Source organism: Pithys albifrons, chromosome 6 (genome assembly GCF_047495875.1).
Source record: "Pithys albifrons albifrons isolate INPA30051 chromosome 6, PitAlb_v1, whole genome shotgun sequence".
Lineage (NCBI taxonomy): Eukaryota > Metazoa > Chordata > Aves > Passeriformes > Thamnophilidae > Pithys > Pithys albifrons.
The window spans coordinates 42,357,476-42,376,275 of NC_092463.1; positions in this window are offsets into that span (position 1 = coordinate 42,357,476).

Sequence of the window (18,800 nt, forward strand, 5' to 3'; positions counted from 1 at the left end):
GGGAAGTGAAGTATCCCTGAATTTGTTCCAGCTATGTAGCACCTTCTGAGAAAAACTGAATTGGATGGAAATACCTTCCTGCGAGAATGTACAGTGGCAATGAAAGCCAGTGAGAAAATGAGTCTCCCTGAATCTTCAGTTCATTCTCATGTCTCTGCATAGATATCTAACACTTTATCTACCTACAGTTCAGCTGATGGCAACATTGTCTGGCTAATGCACTGAAAAAAAAAATTCTTAATCTCTCCATCCTTCTCATTCCTGTCTCAATGTATTTTGCTAAATGCTTGTTCCCCTTTGCAATTCTGCAGTGCAAACTTTGGGGCACATGTTGTTCCCCACTTCCCCTCTCCAAGCTGCTGACTGGGGCCACTTCTCCATAGCTACTCAGCATCCTTCCAACCTCAGGCACTCACCTGCTAGGCTGCAGCCATGGCACAGGGCAGAAAGGGAAATACAAAATGAAAACAACAGTGGCTTGGACAGAAGATGACTTTGGTGGCATGGGTAAGACAATAAGGGTGAAGAAATTTGGAGCCTGATTAAAAGTCCGGTAAATGCAGGACCCTGTCAGTAGATGTTGGCAGCAGTTCTTCTTCACAAGCTTTAAAATAATTTGTAAAACCTCTAGTGGCTCTGGCTGCTGTCCCCAACTCAGCACTCTCCTGGACTGATGGAGGCTGAACATAAGGCACACAAACTCCCTCTGCCTGTAAGGTCACTCTCCCTCCCCATTTGGTGTATGTGCAGAAGAAGACAGCAGCCCGTAATCTGAAACAAACTTTGATGCTGATGAATAGCTGTGGCTTCTCTTGGCCACACAGAACCACCAAAATCTTCTCAGGCAGATTTGCCAGGCTCACCCACCAGCCAAGCTGTCTGGCTGCCCCAAACCCACAGCACACCTGCAGAGGTCCCCAGGGCTTGAGCTTTAGTCAGGGAGAGTGAGTCAGCATGTTCTGTCTCAGTTGAGAGGTGACTGAGGGCACATGCTGGACCAGGAGAGCTTGGATAAAATATAGTAACTCCAGCATGCATGAGCCCTCCACATGGATTCCCCACTGCATAAGCCTATGACCCTTTTTATGCTCACTTTTATTAAGATGATTCGTGGGCTTCACAGGTGCATCTCATACAGGAGTGCAGCAAAGTGCCTCTGGCTTCTCCTAGAAATCAGTCCCAGCTGTCCTGGAGTAGAGCTTCCCTTCAGAAGAAATACATGTTTCAGGTAGTGCCCTGTCTGTGAAAACTTATAATATTTCCTACACCGATGAACAAAAGCCTTTATTGCATCTACTCTTCTTTTTGACCTTTCTGTTTCTCTTCAATGTTTGTGCAACATGCTAATACATGTAGTCTTAATTTGTTTACCATCCTTGTTCACATAAGGTTCAAAACATCATTTTTTGCTGAGACCAGCTTCCTTCAATGTCTCTCTGTCCATGTACTTTGAGGCCTTTCTTCTTCCCATCCTTGCTGAGACAAGCCCTCCATACCTTTCTCCTGCCGCATGTTCCTGATCATTGAAATCACCCTTTGCTTCTTGTGCAAACAAAATTATTCTCTTGCTCCATTCAGAGCTCTCTTTGACACATTACTGACAATAACATAAAATTGCATAGATTTAGATTATTTTTATGATCCATATAAATTTGATATTGAAACTTGTTCATGTAGCATAAGCATTTCCCAAGGTCCCCAGCACTCTAAATTTTAAGCATGTTTTGCCAGGTCTGTTAATGCCATGCCAAACCTATATGGAAAGGCTTTAAAACCTGCTCCTGGCTTTGAAACTGGGACCTTAAATCTGTGGCTTTCGCTTCACAGTGGAAGGCCTGCCTCCCTTTTCATCTTGACTTGGCTGCCCAATGGAGTGCTGCAGAGCAGAGCCCTGGTATGCATAGACATCTTGGTGGGCGACCAGGGCTGAGAGATACAGCTTGACGTTTTTCCCGGTGAAAAAGCAGGATTAACTCTTTGATTTGTAGGCTTCCTGTTATCATTGTTAATTGACACAAGGCCATTATTTTACCAGAAAAAGCCAAGCAATTTGTTTACTAGTGTGCCCCACTGCCTTTCACATGCCGCCAAATAACAAATGCTTGTGTTCCTTGTAGCCAAATGCCTTAACTTTTCAATTTTTCACCCTAACTGCTTCCACAGTACCACTGCAATGTTAATGCAAGAATCTCTAAGTGTAAGGGCAAAGTGAAAGGAATGTAGCTTAATATCCACCCAATTAGCACAAGAGTTATTGTGCTGAAGGCACTATTCATTTTTAATTATCTGAAGCTGATGAAAAATTCCTAGGACTGTCTCCAATAGAGTGCATGAATCAAAGCCCACACACAGAATGGTAGCATGTTACAAAGGCAATAGGAGAAGCAGTTGGCCCACTCTTACACACAGTTTCTCAGCCCTGGCCTGGGACTTCTTGCAGCAGTCCAGAGCCAGCTGCTTGCAGCTGAGACCTGTTTATTTCTTGTGGGCATATTTCTGAGCTCACAAAAGTAAGATAATGAGGAGGAAGGAAACAGGAAACATATCTGCATGTTCAGTCACATTGGTTAATTTGGGCCATGTTTCCTCCAATAAAAAAAAAGGTAATAATAATTCCTGGAACATATTTGGGGAGGGAGGTGGAGTAGAGATAGGGTTAGATTTTTCAAGTAGAAGTGCCACCCACAAGTTAGAGATACTCCATAGGCATATTTTCAGGATGTTTAATTGAATATGTATATTGATTGACCACACTTGAAAAAAAATACATTAGGCATGTCAGCTTTCTGCAGAGAAGACAATAAATTCAATATAATTCGATAAATTGTAATCAAAAGATGAATTACAAATCTACTTTCTTCTGTCAAGGACAAGTCATAGAGGCAATGTACAGAAACAAGGAAATAATGTTCAGGGTTTACTTTTCTAAATGTATTGAAATTTAATTTTCTGCTTCCTCAGGATTTTTGTCTTTCAGCTGAAGAGTGAAAAGACTCCAGCTCCTTTGCAGCTACTTCTTTTAAGGCCTGCCTTTGTGTGACAGATGGTCAGGACTTCAGGCTTGATGCTTAAGGCCACATTGAGGATGACACCCCCAGTGTTTGTATACACCCGCTTGAACAGGAACTAATGATAGGTTGGCTTGACATGGTCCTGAGGACCTGCTTAAAAAATTATGCTCTCTATCTTTGAACAGTGCTTCTCAGAACAAGGTTCTCTGGAATTTAATTCGTGTCTGATTCCCAGCCATCTTTTTCATCACACAGTTTTCTGTGCAGGCGGAAATCTGTCTTTGCTAGCTGAGATATTCATGTATTTCCTGCTTGGAAGAAGGGCTTTTTCACATTACAGGGCTGGCTTGCCCTAGGAAGGTCTTTGAAACCAGCTGTCATTAACACAGCCTCTTCCCTGTTGTGTGACAGGGCAGCCAGACTGTTCTGATGCAGTTCTGATAAGGAGCATCATTTGGAAACTTTTGTCCACTGTGGTTTTCAGAGAGCATTACATGTTTTTTTGAGGAATGAAAGACTTTTTCTTGAGTGTGACTACAACAAATTCCCATCCTCCCTTGTTACTTCGAGTTTAAAATGGACACACATAATGGCCTTGCTCTTTTCCCTAACCAATGCTTTCTTTCTGATTTACATGCTGTCTCCACTGCTTTCAAGATCGTGTCCAGACATCAGAAATTCTGTATAAAAACCATATAATTTTCATTTTGATAACCTAAGTCCTGTTGCAAGACAGTGAAGTAAAGATGAGACAAAACCTTTCAGTGTAAGAGAGAGTTGACTTCCGAAAGGGATGCCAGTCTTGTGCCTAACTGGAAGTGTCAGAGGTTTTGACATTTGTCATGTGCACCTTGGGCAGGAGAAAATGTTAAGGTGTGATTTAAACAGATCACAAAACTTGCAATTCTCATCCTGCTTTAAATTAGAGGTTTTTTGATTTAACCCAAGTCATTGGGAATCTAAGGCAGCTAATCAAAAATATACATCCATTGAATTATTTTCTGAATTAGCAGTAGTAGTGTCATAATGGATATAAGTAAAAAGGATGAACAGGACTGCACTAAATAACTCATGAATATTGTGTATACAGTGAAGCAAGGCATCTAGACCATTTTGTGACTCAGTTGATGCCAGTGCCCTGCTTGCCCCCCACAAGCACAGCATCCAGGGTTTCAGCATGTAGGAACAGTGGAACTTGGAGGCTGCCCCATCAGCCCCATTACCACGTGTCATCCTCTCAGGAATTATTGTGAAACAGTACTGGTTTGGGGAAGCAGGCGGCAGCTCTTACTCCATTTAACAGTAGATAGTTATTGGATAGAATTTACACTCTTTCTAAACAAAAGTTTTTACCGAGTGTTGTTGTTCCAAAAAAATGTTCTGCTTACAGGAAATCTCTTAACCTCTGTTTGCAAGAAAAAAAAATGTATCCTAGCACTGAATTTTAGAAATGTTCTGTTTTTTAATGGAACAATTTTTGGGCTTCAGTTTCAGAAAAAGAAGCTATTTGGGGGAAATAAATATTGGTATTAGGATGGAGAGAGAGGAAGGTTAATTTTTCCTTAAGTTACAGATTTAAACCAGCTTTTAACAAAGATTTGCTTTTCTGAACTGCTCACTTGGGTACACCTCTCTAGCATAGCAAGCAAAAAAATAGATAGAGAGGAGGCACTTTTACTAAGAAAGAAAAAAACCTCTCTTCACCATTGCAGAGAAAATTGTTACTGACAATGAACCACAGTCTGTGAACTTAAAATTCCTTGCATTTGAAATGGTTTGATTTTTTTTTTTAAAACGTTTTACTTCAGCTTTGACCACACACAGGGGACAGGAAAAATGGAGAAGAGTATACAGCTTATGGTAAAAGATTCCTGCTACAAAAGGATCCTTTAAAGATCCTTACAACAGGATATGTTCAGCACTGTAGCTTGGAGGTTGAAAGATCAGATCAATATAACAAGTTCTGGGAGTAAATCTTCAGCAAGACTTACTGGAACTGAAGAGTCAAACCCAAAATATACCAAATTTGAAAGGCTACATTTCAGTTTGGTTTTTTCCTTCTAACATAGGAAACACAACATTCTGAAGTTTCCTTGAGATAGGAAACACAAGCTACTGAAGTTTTTGATTCAGAAAAAGACTGCATTCTGGCGCCACCATTCTGAAAAACCTGAGTTCCTAAATCACATTCCACTGCAATTCATGAGTGCCCTACAGAGAAGAAATGTCATTTTCTCTTGAGAAACAAATAGATTTGCAAGTTTAGCAGGATTGTTCACCAATCTCTGTGAAAAATACCATTATCTCTGCATTCCTACACGAGAAAATGAAAGTCCTTGATTTGCTAAATTTTGCTACCACTAAATTTAAATGAAAACCAATGAAAACAACTGCATCAATGTTTAAGAAGGCACTAGTCTAAATAGTTGTTATTTTGAAAGAGTGGTTTCTAGCCAAGACTTTATCAATCACTATCCATTTTGGATGTCCTCATTCTGAGGTTTCTGACTTGTGCTCAGAAACCAGGGCATTGACATCTCACAGCTAAAGTGGCCTAGACTTTTTAAAAAACAGACCTAGTAATAAAGCATGGATGGAAAGAATCTTGTGCTCTTCTGCTGATTCCCTAGTCTTCAACAAAAACATCTTTTCAGTAAAACTTAAGCTGTAGCTCTTTCTCCTTTTTCTCCCATATCAGTTGAGCTTTTTACTAGTATATAATTATTATCAAGCTTATGAATATTTCTGCAAAGGAACATGTAGAGGTGTCTGAGCTGTTGTTGTCTGGAGCTGGCACGTCCCTACATTCATACAGCACTGTTTGCAGTGCAACTCTTGAAAACAGTCCAACCTTGTTTAGAAGGGAATGTGCTTGCATTTATGATGCCTCTTGTCTCAAGCAGGGCACACCATCAGCACTCTGAGACCACATCTGATCCCAGGGGAATCTCAGTGTGGCACCTCTGGCGTGCTCCATTGAGTTGCAAGGACAAGCTAGCTTAACCTGCTTGAGCAACACCTAAGCAACACTTAAGCCTGCACCACTGGGGCCAGCAGACCTGGCCTGCAGGCACAGCTTTAGCAACAGCACAGCCCTGCTTCACTGATGACTAGGCAAGCAGATGTGTTTCCATGTGGGAAGTTAAGGTTCACTTGCATTCGTACTTTACAGGCTACAAATCAACCCAACTCGTGGCCACCAAGGCTTCATCACTTAGCTCATATTTTCTTCCCTTTCTCTCAACAATGACATTCCACCTGGGACTGTGTTATTCAGTACTGTGTTGCACCTCTGCAGAGAAACCTTGAAGACCTTTCATTCTTTCTGAAAGAGATAGGTTTGAAGGAATAAAGATGTCATGGCTTTTCATGCAAGGTGGCTTGATGAGAGGTATCAGCTCTGCAATTCCTGTGTCTTGTTCAGCCAAAAGAGCAAGGTTACAGCGTCACCGGTACACTTCCATTTGTGGGGACAAGATATCCTTGTATTAACCTGAGAGAAGTAGAGCAGAAGTTCACCACACCAGTGAGTACTGTTGATGCTTCTACACATACAAATGGAAGCATCTGGCAGTGATTGTATCAGGTGAATGTTAACATTTTCTATCCTTTCCTCCCTTTCAGACTGATCAATCTAAACAAGGTTCTCAAGGAACAAGAGATCCCATCACAATTGAGAAAATATAAGACCAGAAGTCCAAGCCTCTTCCTTTTTCCAGCAACACCTTTCATGCCTCTTCATGTGTAACTGAGAAATCGTTGTACTGTGAAAGTAAACCTCTGTGGAAAAATGACTGGTAGGAACTTCTGTCTCCTGCAATGGAAAAATTAGGTAATAAGAGAATTCCTGGGTCTGGTTTGTATCACCATAAAAAGCAGAAAAGAGAAGGGACCAGTGACAGCTCCACTCCTCTGGCATGGGAGTATAGTTTGGTATGTGATATTGAGGGATATTTCCTTGTAGCTTGCAAACCAGAGAAGTTCTTGTTAAGTTCTTGGAGATGATCTGCTGCAGAGCAGTTGGAAATCCTGCCTCAGAACCTGGAAAATATGAGATTGAAAGTTTCATCTTTTGCCTGTATTTAATAAGATGAGCAATACTGGTTGCTAAGCTTTGTAAATGCCAAGCACATTCTCTTTCCTCTGTTTTATATCCCAGGGAAGGCCAAAGGATTAGGGTGAAATTAGGAATATTTCTCTCAGGTAATGAAGGGACTATTTGGATGCATAAGTGATACCTTTGTATAAGAAATCTAATTTTTTTCCATAGTGAACAAACAATTCATGTTATTCTAATTGAATTACCGTGCTAAAGGACAACTTGAATTGGAGCCTGAGTGCTAATGATTCTTGTTTTGTCTCCACACATAGCACTGCTGTTTTTAAATATTATGTCCCATTTTCACTGTTACATTTAGTAGGACTCTGCTATTTAATATTGTTATTATCCTTCATCTCTACCAGAAGTTTTGGATAAAGTGGAGCCCATCTGAAAATCTGTAGTTCCTCATTGCTGCTCCACTGGCCTGACTTCATTGCCTCTGGTCCTGCCTGAGGCTCACAGCCTTAGGAGCCAGCAAGCTGAGAAATCAGGCCAAGGAGAACTTGATTAGCTGCAGCAGGGCCAATAGTTGCATAGTTGCTTGTGAATTTAGGGTGGAGAAAAAGAAGGAGGAAAATGCTAGGTCCTAGGAACATCAGAGTTATGAAGCCAGTGTCATCCAGAAAGCAAATCATGGGACAATGGCGCATTGTCCCATAGTCCTATTACCCATGGGATGTGAGTCAAGACCATAGATCTACCACCCCTCCTAATAATAACATTTATGCTCAAGCATGTTCTACTGAATCTAAAATGAAGAAAGCCCTTCATCTGCTGTTAGACAAGCTGGTCATCCAAAGCAAGCATCCTTCTGGACCAACTTACAACCCTCGCTACCCCAGAGTTAGTAAGTAACAAGTGAGATAGTAATACCTATCCATCTTTGGAGTTTCAATTGTATTTTTTAATCCAAGTTCTCAGTGTTAATAAGGATTAAGACTTGGATTAAAACTTTAAAAGTTACTCCTTGCACTCAGAAATAAATGTTAGTTACTGTTCAGTGGAAACCTGCTCAATAGCATGGCTTCTTTGCCTCTATAATGGGCAGCTAGTCTGTATCAGAAATTTATTTCACTCAGCTTCAATGACCATTAAAACAGGGTCCAACCAATATCTGACATCTGACAGTACACCAAACTGCATATAGAGCAAGGACAAAACCACAGCAGTGCTGCAGGATGGCACCCTCCAGCAGGGACTGTCCAAGGCAGAGGTTCTACCTTTTTAATATGCTCAGGTACACTTTTTCTTTTCTTTTTTTTTAACTTGCTGCAGACTGGGCTTCCTTAGTACTGTGAGGCACCTGGACATTGTAATAATCAAGGACGGATCACATAAGAGTTTCTGTGAGCACCATGTTCCTGTGACTGCTGTACCTCTCTTGTTCACCTGCCATTCCCATCCTGAGCCCACAGAATGCCGTTCCCAGATCTCTACTGAACGTCTCATTTCAGGAACACAAATTTATCTTCCCCAAATGTTTGTTCTGCTGCATTTATCAAGGCCTTAATCTTTATCACCTGTGGCAAAATGTGCTTGGAATTCATATTATCTGGCAGTCACTTAAACTTGTTTCACCTTCGCTTTGCACTTCATCTTGCTGGAGCCTTTTCTGTGACAAGGGTATTTGGCAGCTTTTCATGCAGGTTTCCAGAGCCTGTGGACTGCAATGCGATGGCTCTTCTCACTGACACAGATGAAGGGGTTTCCTCCCTAAGTCTGTCTTTTACCATCTCTTACAACTCATTTTGCTCCATGCCAGTGGTTTGCTTCACATGAAAGAAGCCTTGTGGTCCACATGGCATCTGGTTTAAATAGGCTGACAGAAAACAAGTTTGTGAATGTGTGTTTAGGTAGGTGCACAGCATAGAAACATGTCTGAATAACCACTGGAGGTAATGTGCATTTTAACACATGAAGGGCATTTTGCCCACTCATGAGTTCACCACATCTTGTTGGCCACACACCACAGTGCTTTTCCTCCCTTTCCCATCTGCCACATCCTCTGATGCAAGTTTCCCATTTGCCCCTACACCCTTCACTGCAGAGGTCATGTAAGAGCCAGACCCAATATGAGATGACAGTGCAGAGGGGCAGACTCTGCAACTTTCACTCCATCTAGCCCCAATCTTGTTCATTCAACCAAGAGTTACTCATTCTCTTGCAGGCCTAAATGGCTTGGCATTGGCAGTATCATCTGTCCCTGGTGCCCCAGCAACCCCTCACATCCAACTATCCCGCTTGCCATGGAGCATGCATGCTTGATGAATGGCAGCATTCCTCCAGACCCATCCAGAGCAAGAGTTCAGAAAAGCCCTTTTTCCACTGCTGGCTATCCAGTCCCAGGGGTGGGGAACTCCAAGGCTCCACAAGTGTTCGGCACCTGTTGCCTACCCCAGCTCCCAGCTGCTGCCTGGCCAACCCTGTTCTCCCTCTTTGCTGCAGGAAGCAGACTTTGAAAGGCGATCTGCCTGACCTGATGTGAAAGGGATTTCACTGGTGTTAGGACACTTGATGACAGAGGGGAGGGAGGATTGAAATGAACTCCTTCCATCTTTCTGATGCAAAATGAGTGCAGACACATTGCTTTAATATCTTCTTTGTAATTCATTTCCTCCAGTAAAGACTGAAGACTTGATGCTTTATGTATCTCTGGGTTTATGCCAGCAAGCTACTTGCAAACTCACCCATCTTGGAATAGACAGGGGTTATTAGTAGCTCTGATCCAGCTCTTTGTGTCCTCTCCAAGTTGGGCATGACCCCTGAAATAGTATTGAGAGCTCATCTGCTCCTTTAAAAAGTGATTTAATTGCTTAACACAAAGTCTTTACCTTTTCTCATCATTAAGGCCTTTTCTTTCTCAGAGTATGTCCTGATGTCTTGTCTGCCACCAGTAAGGAGCCACAGCTGAATCTTTTAATAAGAATGGTTTTGGAATAACCCCACAGTACCAGCTCTCAGCTGCTGTTCACAGAGGGCAGCATGAACACCTGTAGTTACAGGCTCACCACAGATCTCTGCATGGAGGGAGGAAACTGCTTGGGCTGAAAGGAGGGTCAATTCTTCTTGAAATGTGCCAACTACCTCTCACCTCCAGAAGGAAACCCAAAGACCAAGGCTCAGAGATTGCCAGGTCTTCTTTGCAGAGCCTCCTTCCCAGACATTTTGTGAGACTGACATCACATTCAAGCCTGAAAACTTCATAGGGCCAGCATATATCTCAGAGGGAAGGAGTAACAAGCCAAGACTCTCTATTGCCCACAGAGCAAAGAGCCTGCTTGCTCCATGCTCCTTGTTGCCAGAGTTCTCCTAGATGGGAGAATTCCTTCCTTCACAAGCAGAAAGAACAAGAAACAAAGCTGCTGCATCTTCTTTGTTTTTGATGTTGCTATTGAGCAATGCAGATCACAGTATGCCAAGTTTTCTCCCAAACTTTGATCCTGTTATATGATTCAGTCAGGTGTATTGCCTGTTTAATGTAAATTATATTTGGAGTTTATTTGTGTTCAGGAGCTTGGAGGCCTTTGGACAGGAGACTCCTGTAGATGAAAGTATGTTACTAGTATTGGTAATTTGAATAACACCTGTAAGCATTGTGTAGTGTCAGCATATTTGTCCCCGCAGGGAAAGGAGACTTGGTTGTTGCATCCCAGAGCCAGTGCCATCTGGTTTGGCACTCCCTCAGCACAGAAGTACAAAGACTGCAAGTTTTCCATTAGAGGTCTTACTATCACTAGGCTTCATTTATGAGTCAGTCTTAGTAAATTGAATTTATTTGGAAGTATACACAGCCTCTGAATCAGCTCAAATTGTCTTTTAACTGTATCTCTGTGCTATGTATGTTGATGGAAATATTTAACCCATTTAGCTTAGAGTGTCTTCTCCAAGGCCTGCTGAAGTTGCAGATCAAATGTCTCCTCATCAGTGAGGATGCACCACGCCCAGGGCTGACAGCTAGCCTTTCTTGAAATAAGCTACTTCTGAAATAAAACTTGGAGTAAGAAAATGTTTTGGACCAGATAAGGTTTCCAATTGTCAAAGAACACTGAAACATTTGTGAGGTAGTATTGCCAAATATCACAGATTCTGTGTATTTCTTGCAACCTTCTTTTTTTTTCTTTATGATGAGGGTGGGTAAAAAGGATTGTCTCGACTTGAAGACACTCTTTTAAAGCCAGTCTTATGTAGAGTCTGCACACAGTACCTTAATATCACTGTTCTAAATTTCAGTATTCAGCAGTCCCCTACCAGGTGGATGAGCGTCATTACCTGTGTTTTACCAACACCTTGTCAGATCATCCCCAGCTCTGATGGTTAGTACATGGTGAAGCCCAGAACAAAACAGTGAAGTTTACATTTTCAGACCTGCTTCTGACTTATAAGACTAAGAAATGGCCTCATAGTTAGTGTACCCTCTCCACCCCTTGTACAACCTAAAAATTGCTCCAAAGTTATGTGGTTGGGTGGATTATTCTGTTTTGTTCTTGGCAGTTTGAACAGTTATTTAACATGGAGAAATGGTTCTGTTTTTATCCACCTGTGAAGTCTAACTCAAGCTTTGAAGTTTTTAATTTTACTCCTGTATTGATTGGTGGAATAAGCTGCTCCAGTAGACTTGACTGCTGCCTCCTAATGCCATCTTTATGCAAGGTTGTTGTAGAACAAATGGAAGCTGCTGGTCTTGGCAGATCTAAAACTAAAGCAGGCTTTGATTCACATGAAAAATATTCTTGTTGGTAATTTTTCTTCATAACTACTGCAACTCTTATTTTTAAGGCATAAGCCAAGTTCAGCCAGAGTATAAGACTGCTGAAATCAATTCATGTCAATGAATTCACACCTATTTGCAAAATCAGTGATGTGGTTTCTCTTTGTCTACTCAGTGGTTTCCACTGTAAAAAAAAATTTCTGATTGGCCAGTCAGTCCTAAGGGGCTGGGCAACATCATCCACTTGTAGCTATTTGCTGAGGTACAGCAAGAACTTTCCTTCCCTCACTGTACCATCTCCTTCAATGGGTTATTGAAATACCATAATGGTCAAGTTACTGGAAGTTAACATGTCTTCTCATAGGCATGTAATTGGCTGGAAAGTGCAGAGTTAGCAGTCCTAAATGAACTAATAAACCTGATTATCTGTGATCTAACACATCACAGTATGTCCAACTCAATCTCCTCCAAATCTTCAGATTTCTCAATTGTATTGTTATTCTGTTATTAAAGCATCTCACTGAATGTCAGCATTGCTACACAATTTTCTCTGCTTCAATTTTAAAATTCCTTCTATTGAAGATTTTTCTTGCGCTGGATGTAGAAGTTAAGAATACAAAAGTCTTTCTGTGCCACCATTTAGCTGGGATACTGCAGTCTTTAGGCTGTCAGCTCCAACCCTGCAAAAGTAATCTATTGATCTGTACAAGGAGGTGCTTGGTAGCTCTGGTAGCCTCATTTCCAGCCATGTCAAAGAGATCAGATTTTTTTGATCAAAAATCTTAAAAGCCTTTTTATATTCTGATTTATCCAACAGGTTGGCTTGCTGGATGGAATAGTTAACCTTTTTAAAATTAATCTTCTTTAAGAATAACAGTTGTAAATTGTACTTTGCTGCTCTGCATGACCATTCCCATGGATTAAGACATGGTCTTCATTTTCACTAATGGTGATTCACATGGCACAGTGAATGGATTCAAGGGGGAAAGGGATTCTGTTTCTTATACGAGTCCATTTTATGTCTTTTGCTTTACAGAAAGAAACTCACAAGAAAAAAACAACAGTTGTTTCACCAACCTTTCTTAGCAGACAGTTGCAGGAGAATAGGAGTGAATTAAATGCTAAATGAGACTTCTGGTATTCATTAAGAGATTCAGTGACAACCACTACCTTTTTCTTTTTAAAGGAAACTCAGCCCACAAAGCATCTGTCTAATTGTGCAGTAATATGCAGAAATCAGCTATCACATGATTGTCTTTATGCCATAGAGCATCAGATTTGCTTATCCTAAATATAACTAAATGCTAGTTATATATGATATTTAGCTTTTGGCTCATTTTCTTCTTAATTTACTATATTGGGCTTGTAACATTCTGTGGTTGGGATTTTCACAGTCTGACTGTAGATGAAGGTTTTTGTGAACCTCAATATGGATATAGAATTTATTAACTGAAGGTGATTTTAGATGAGGAATTGTGTTTGATGGTGGAAAGTAAAGAAAAATACTGAGTGTAAGAGAAATTTTCAAGATACTTCACATGCATATTTACCTGAACATTTCATTAAGTGAGTTGACTTCAAGAACCAAGTTACATTTTGGCTAAAAATTACCATTTTTCTCTAAAAAATAAAAACCACAAAAAGAATTGAAATGTAATTAATCTTGCCCTTATTTGCTGAAGATGTCTGAACAACTGCACATGATGGACCAACAAAGCTTGTGTTTCAGTCAGCTGCAAAGTGTCACACAGTACTATGGCAGTGGGAGCCATGTTCTTGAAGCCAGTGGGCAGGCTGACTGGCCGTGTGTAACGCATGGCTTTTTGGCCTGCAAAGAAACCACAATGCTGCTGTGCTCAGAACACTTGGTAGAACTCTGGAAGAGTGGATGGGAAGTGGATCAGAGTAGGTATGAGCTTAAACTTCCCTTATTTTCTTCCCCATCTCACCTCCTCCCACTGAGTAAATTTGCCCCTACCCAAGCCAAAAAGCAGTTGAAAAACACCAATAGGTTGATTTTAGGTTGAATAACTTTACATAATCACACATAATATCATCTAGCTCACCATCAATTATCACCAAAGTAATCACCCCTATACCATATCCCCAAGTGCCACCTCCAGGTGGCTCTTGAACACTTCCAGAAAAAGTGGCTCCACCACCTCATTGGGCAACTTATTCTAGTGCCTAACCACTCCATCAGAGAATTTTTTTTTCTAATATCTAATCTGAACCTCCCCCGGCACAACTTAAGGCCAATTCCTTTTGTCCTTTCATTTGAGACATAGCAGAAAAGAATGACACACACCTGACTACAACCTCCTTTCACATAGTTGTAGAGTGTAATGAGGTCCCTCCTGAGCCTCCTTCTCCAGAATAAAAAACCCCACCTCTCTCAGCCACATCTCATATGACTTGTGCTCCAGACCCTTCACCAGCTTTGTTGTCCTTCTCTGGACATGTTCGAGCACCTCAATGTCCTTTTTGAAGTGAGGGGCCCAAAACTGAACACAGGATTAGAGGTGTGACATCTGATGCCGAAAGGGTTTTTGTTCTGATTTTCACATTTTGTAGATTTTAGGAACACGGTAGTTGTAGATTTTTAGAGGGTTAATATTTCTAACAGTTTAAGTTTAATGCCTTTCTATCACTACCCCTGTCCCAGAACAGGGAGCTCAAATTCCTTTAGTTAATTAATCTTGTTTAGACTCCTTTCCAAGGTAAAGAGCTGAAGGATATCAGAAGCCAAGCAAGCAGATAGAGCGAGTGCAGGGGAGGCAGCACACACATTCCCGGGACCGGGAGATGAACAAGCAGGGCTTGCTGGCCAGGCAAACGCAGCTTTTCCTTGGGCAGCTAGAGCAGCAAAAAGTCCTGAGGGTACCAGTGGAAAGGAGGTGCTTGTGACGGAAAGGCAGCTGCAGCAAGAGCAAGATCAGTCTCGCTTGGCCGTGGGCTGCTACTCCATGCTGGGCTCTCCCGCTGCTGAGAACAGAGCAGGCACTGGCTTTGCTGCCCCTTCAGCAGCTGCGGTGGCAAAAAGGAAGGCGAAGGGGGCTTTAGCAGAGACCGCGGGGAAAAGCGGGAAGGGGGAGCCAGCACCGTCCCTTCCTCCACCTCTCGCCGATGCCGTTCGTGACCATGCAAAGGCAGGGACAGACGTGGCCAGCTCTGCCCCTGCCCGGCAGCCAGTGTGTGCTGTGCAGAGAGGCAGGGTGGAGAGAGCCGCTTCTGACACCAAGATTGCAAAAGGCACAGGAGCAGAGAGACATGGTCTCCTTCCTGCTTTCCCTTCCCTTGTTCGTGGTGGGGAGAGAGAAAAATCAGTGCTAGTTTGCCTTTTTCTGTGGTTGGAGAGGAGGCTTTGTGTCATCTTTATAATGGAGAGTTAAGAGCAAAGCTGAGCCAAAGTGGACCCGGAAGGAGGAAGGCATCTTCATCTTTGCCTTCTCCTGGGAAAGCAAGGAAAGGAAAGTTTTCTTTGTGCTCCCTCACTAGAAATGGAGCAGGGAATGTTGCTATTGAAACTCCTTGTAAACAAAGCATGAGTAGCTTTTGGGTAAGAAAAGGACTAGAACACTGTCCAGGACCCCCGATCCCGGGCAGTTCCACCCCCAGGACCGTAGAACTAACTCCTGTCAGCGTTGCTCCCCTTGGAGCAGCGAGCGAAGCCAGCAAAGAGCCGGGTGGGCGGCACTGCACGGCAGGCCCAGAGCCTGGGGCAACACCGGCAGCAGCTCTGGACGCCACGGTTTCTAAAGCAACAGAGGCCAGCACAAGGGCCATCAGGGACGGGACCGTTCCCTTAAGAGCCAGCATGGCCCCGACAAAAAGGACCAAAGAAGCTGTGCTCAAAGCCAGTGTTACAGCAATAGCAGAGGCCAGCATGGACCCAGGGTCAGCACCTACAGCTGAGACCTTGCCCAGACCGACAGCGGGAGGGCCGTGGGTGACCCTTTCCTTTCTATCCCTGTCGCTAACAATCCCTACCTGCCTCGGCGAGCAAGCAGAGAATTTAAACACCTTGTCCTGGAATACAGGACTCCCCAGCAAGCAGGCAGGCAGCCTGATCATCTCGACTGCCTTGCCCAAGTGTGCAAAATTTCTAATTGCAGGAAAAGGGGGGGCGAGTTCCTCTACCCCTGAGAGCATTTCCAGCATTTTCCCTCACCCCTGCCACCAAGACCGAAAAGGGGGGAGCAAAAGAGTGATAGTGTCACTGTGTTACAAGCTGCCTGAACAAACTCAGTTCTTTCTAACTGTGATGAATGTTAAAGCACTAATTTAAGTTTAAGGAATCTTTATCTTAAGCTTAAAGATTCTGTCTGTGTTTGCAATTTTCTCATTTCCAATTTTAGAGAAGTCGCAACACCTGATACACCGAGACAGATTGGCAAAGCAAATCCAAAACTTTCTGTGATAGTCTCTGTGTTCTGAGTTTGCTCTGAGCTGCTCCAGCCTGTAGCATGTCTGTCTCAGCATAGCTCTGAGGCTGCTAAAAACTAGGACCAGTATCATACTGGTGCAAAATCAATCAATAGTTGCCACCTATGTATTTTTGCCTTTAATGTGAACTAACCATCTGCTGTGAGAATATGATTATTTGCAGACAACCAAAGAAGTCTGTCACCACCAGACCTGAAGGACATGCCTCTCAAGAATCCAATCTGAGAGCAAAGTTGATGAAAACATCATTGTGCAAGCATTGTGTAGAACAACTGTATCTTCTCTTTAATTGCTGTTACATGTAAGAGAAAAATTTCTCTAAACCTGGTTTGAAAATTCTACACAGGGGTTGTGTGGTTGTAACTTCAAATTTGTTTTTTTTGAGTTTGTCTCTAACGTCTTGTCATCTAGTGTCTGATACAGTGTGTGAAGCACTGAGCCTCGCAAAAGAAAAGCAGAACAAGTTCTGTGTGTCCTGTGTTACAAGACAAGCAAGTAACTGAGTCACAACGGTGCAGCTGAAGAATTAAAAGAACTGATTTCATAGACTCTCTCATGAACGTTGAGTTACATCTAAGCCTGCAATCTTTGAAATGAACTGGTAACATCATAGCTAAATAGCTTGTTTAAGTCATTTAAGTGATGCTTGTACCCTATTTTAGCTTAATCAAGTGAATTTCAGTCCTGTCCTGAAAACTTTTTCATGCTCTTATGTCTCTTGGATTTCTTTCAGCAAAATGATCTTTTAGAAACCTGCATTATGGCTCACAATATGTGAAGATGCCATTGTTATTTAACATGCTAACATATACAATTTAGCAATGAAAATGCTTTTATACACGGAGGCAAGAAGCTCCTGCACAGCTACTCCGTGAGGTGGAGAGGACTGACTGTGGTCAAGGCAGGCTGTGGCAGGATGGTCTGACCTCGATAGGGCCTGAAATACACTCAGAGAATGCAAGCACGCTGTGAGGAGCAATTAGTAGTGCCAAGATGATGTTTGGTGTTGCAGAAACTCCAGACACACCTTGCTGGTGGAAAGCTCCTGATGGGCCCGTGCATTCATGGCTAGCAGTCAACCCTTTCATGTTATAAAAGCTGAATCTGGTTTTTGTATTGTCAAAATGCGAGAATTCTGAAATTCGAGATTCCTTTGAAAATTGCCTGAGATTTGCAAAATTGCACACTCCTAAAACTCAAATTAGCAAAATTTGTGAAGAGATATGAGAGACATAAGACACCTTACATACGCCAGCCTTGCCTATAGCTAAGGCAGAGAAACAACTGTTTCATTGATTCTTCATATTCACATAAGAAAAGTTAGTTTGCAAAATTATTAAATGGTCTAGATTTCCTTTTACTTTGCAGAAACTCCAAAAGCCCATGAAATTGGACATTCCTGTTCCAGACTGAGAACTGTTGAAAGATGGGACACTGACATCTACATGCTGACTAGAGAGAGTCATCTCAAGTACTGTCAACTAATTACACCACAGTGAAAGACAGAACTGTAACCCTGTGATACAGACTCCAGGAACACTTCAAAGATTAACAACCTGATGTCATCCTAAAAGACAAAATAGACTGCTTTCTTTGCATAGCAGGTTTCCTGGACTTACTGCAGGACAGAAGTCCTCTGCCCCTAGAACAAGGGCAACAGAGACTATTACTTTCTTAAATTACTTTTTGTATGTATTGTTTGCATTGCTACTAACCACGAATTAGGTTAAGAACTAAAATTTGTAATTGCATTTGGCTTTAGCCAAAACACCAAAAAATTGCTAAATTTGCATTATGAATTTAGCTGAAATTTGAAATCAAAACTTGCATGTGACCCTAGTCACATATCTAAAATCTTTCAAAAACTGACTGCTGTATTTGTATTCAAATACCAGCAATTGATGAGAAAAGCAATTAGCCCTAATTGGCATTTTGATGAATGAAACAAACTTTGGAAAATCCTATGAAATTCCAGAGACCTGGAGATTCCATCTCTAAAAGTAAGTCAATTGAAAAAACACTGTCATTGAAATTATCCAAAATCAGCTGTCAGATGCTATTGAAACTTCAGAAAAGTCCAGAGTTTGTCTCATGTAGTACTACAAATCAAGTAACTCATGGAAAGTCTTCCACAAACTTACTTCATGGTTACTGAACCTAACCAACTCTTTAGTTATGTTTATCTTTAGTGTTTTGCATTATAACTAGCTGTAAGATTTAATACTATAGTTTTAGTTTATCTTTTAGTGTAATGCTAAGTTTAAGTAGTAGAACCCAGACAAAATTTTTGAGTTTTGTCTGTTTCTAAAGGGGGGACTTGATGCCGAAAGGGTTTTTGTTCTGATTTTCACATTTTGTAGATTTTAGGAACACATCAATGCCAAGTACAACAGAACAGTCACTTTCCTAGTCCTGCTGGCCACACTGTTCTTGATACAGACCAGGATGCCATTGGCCTTCTTGGCCACCTGGGCACACTGAACTTATTCAGCTTCATCTCAAATGGAGTTCACCTTCATTCTCTTCAGCCCAT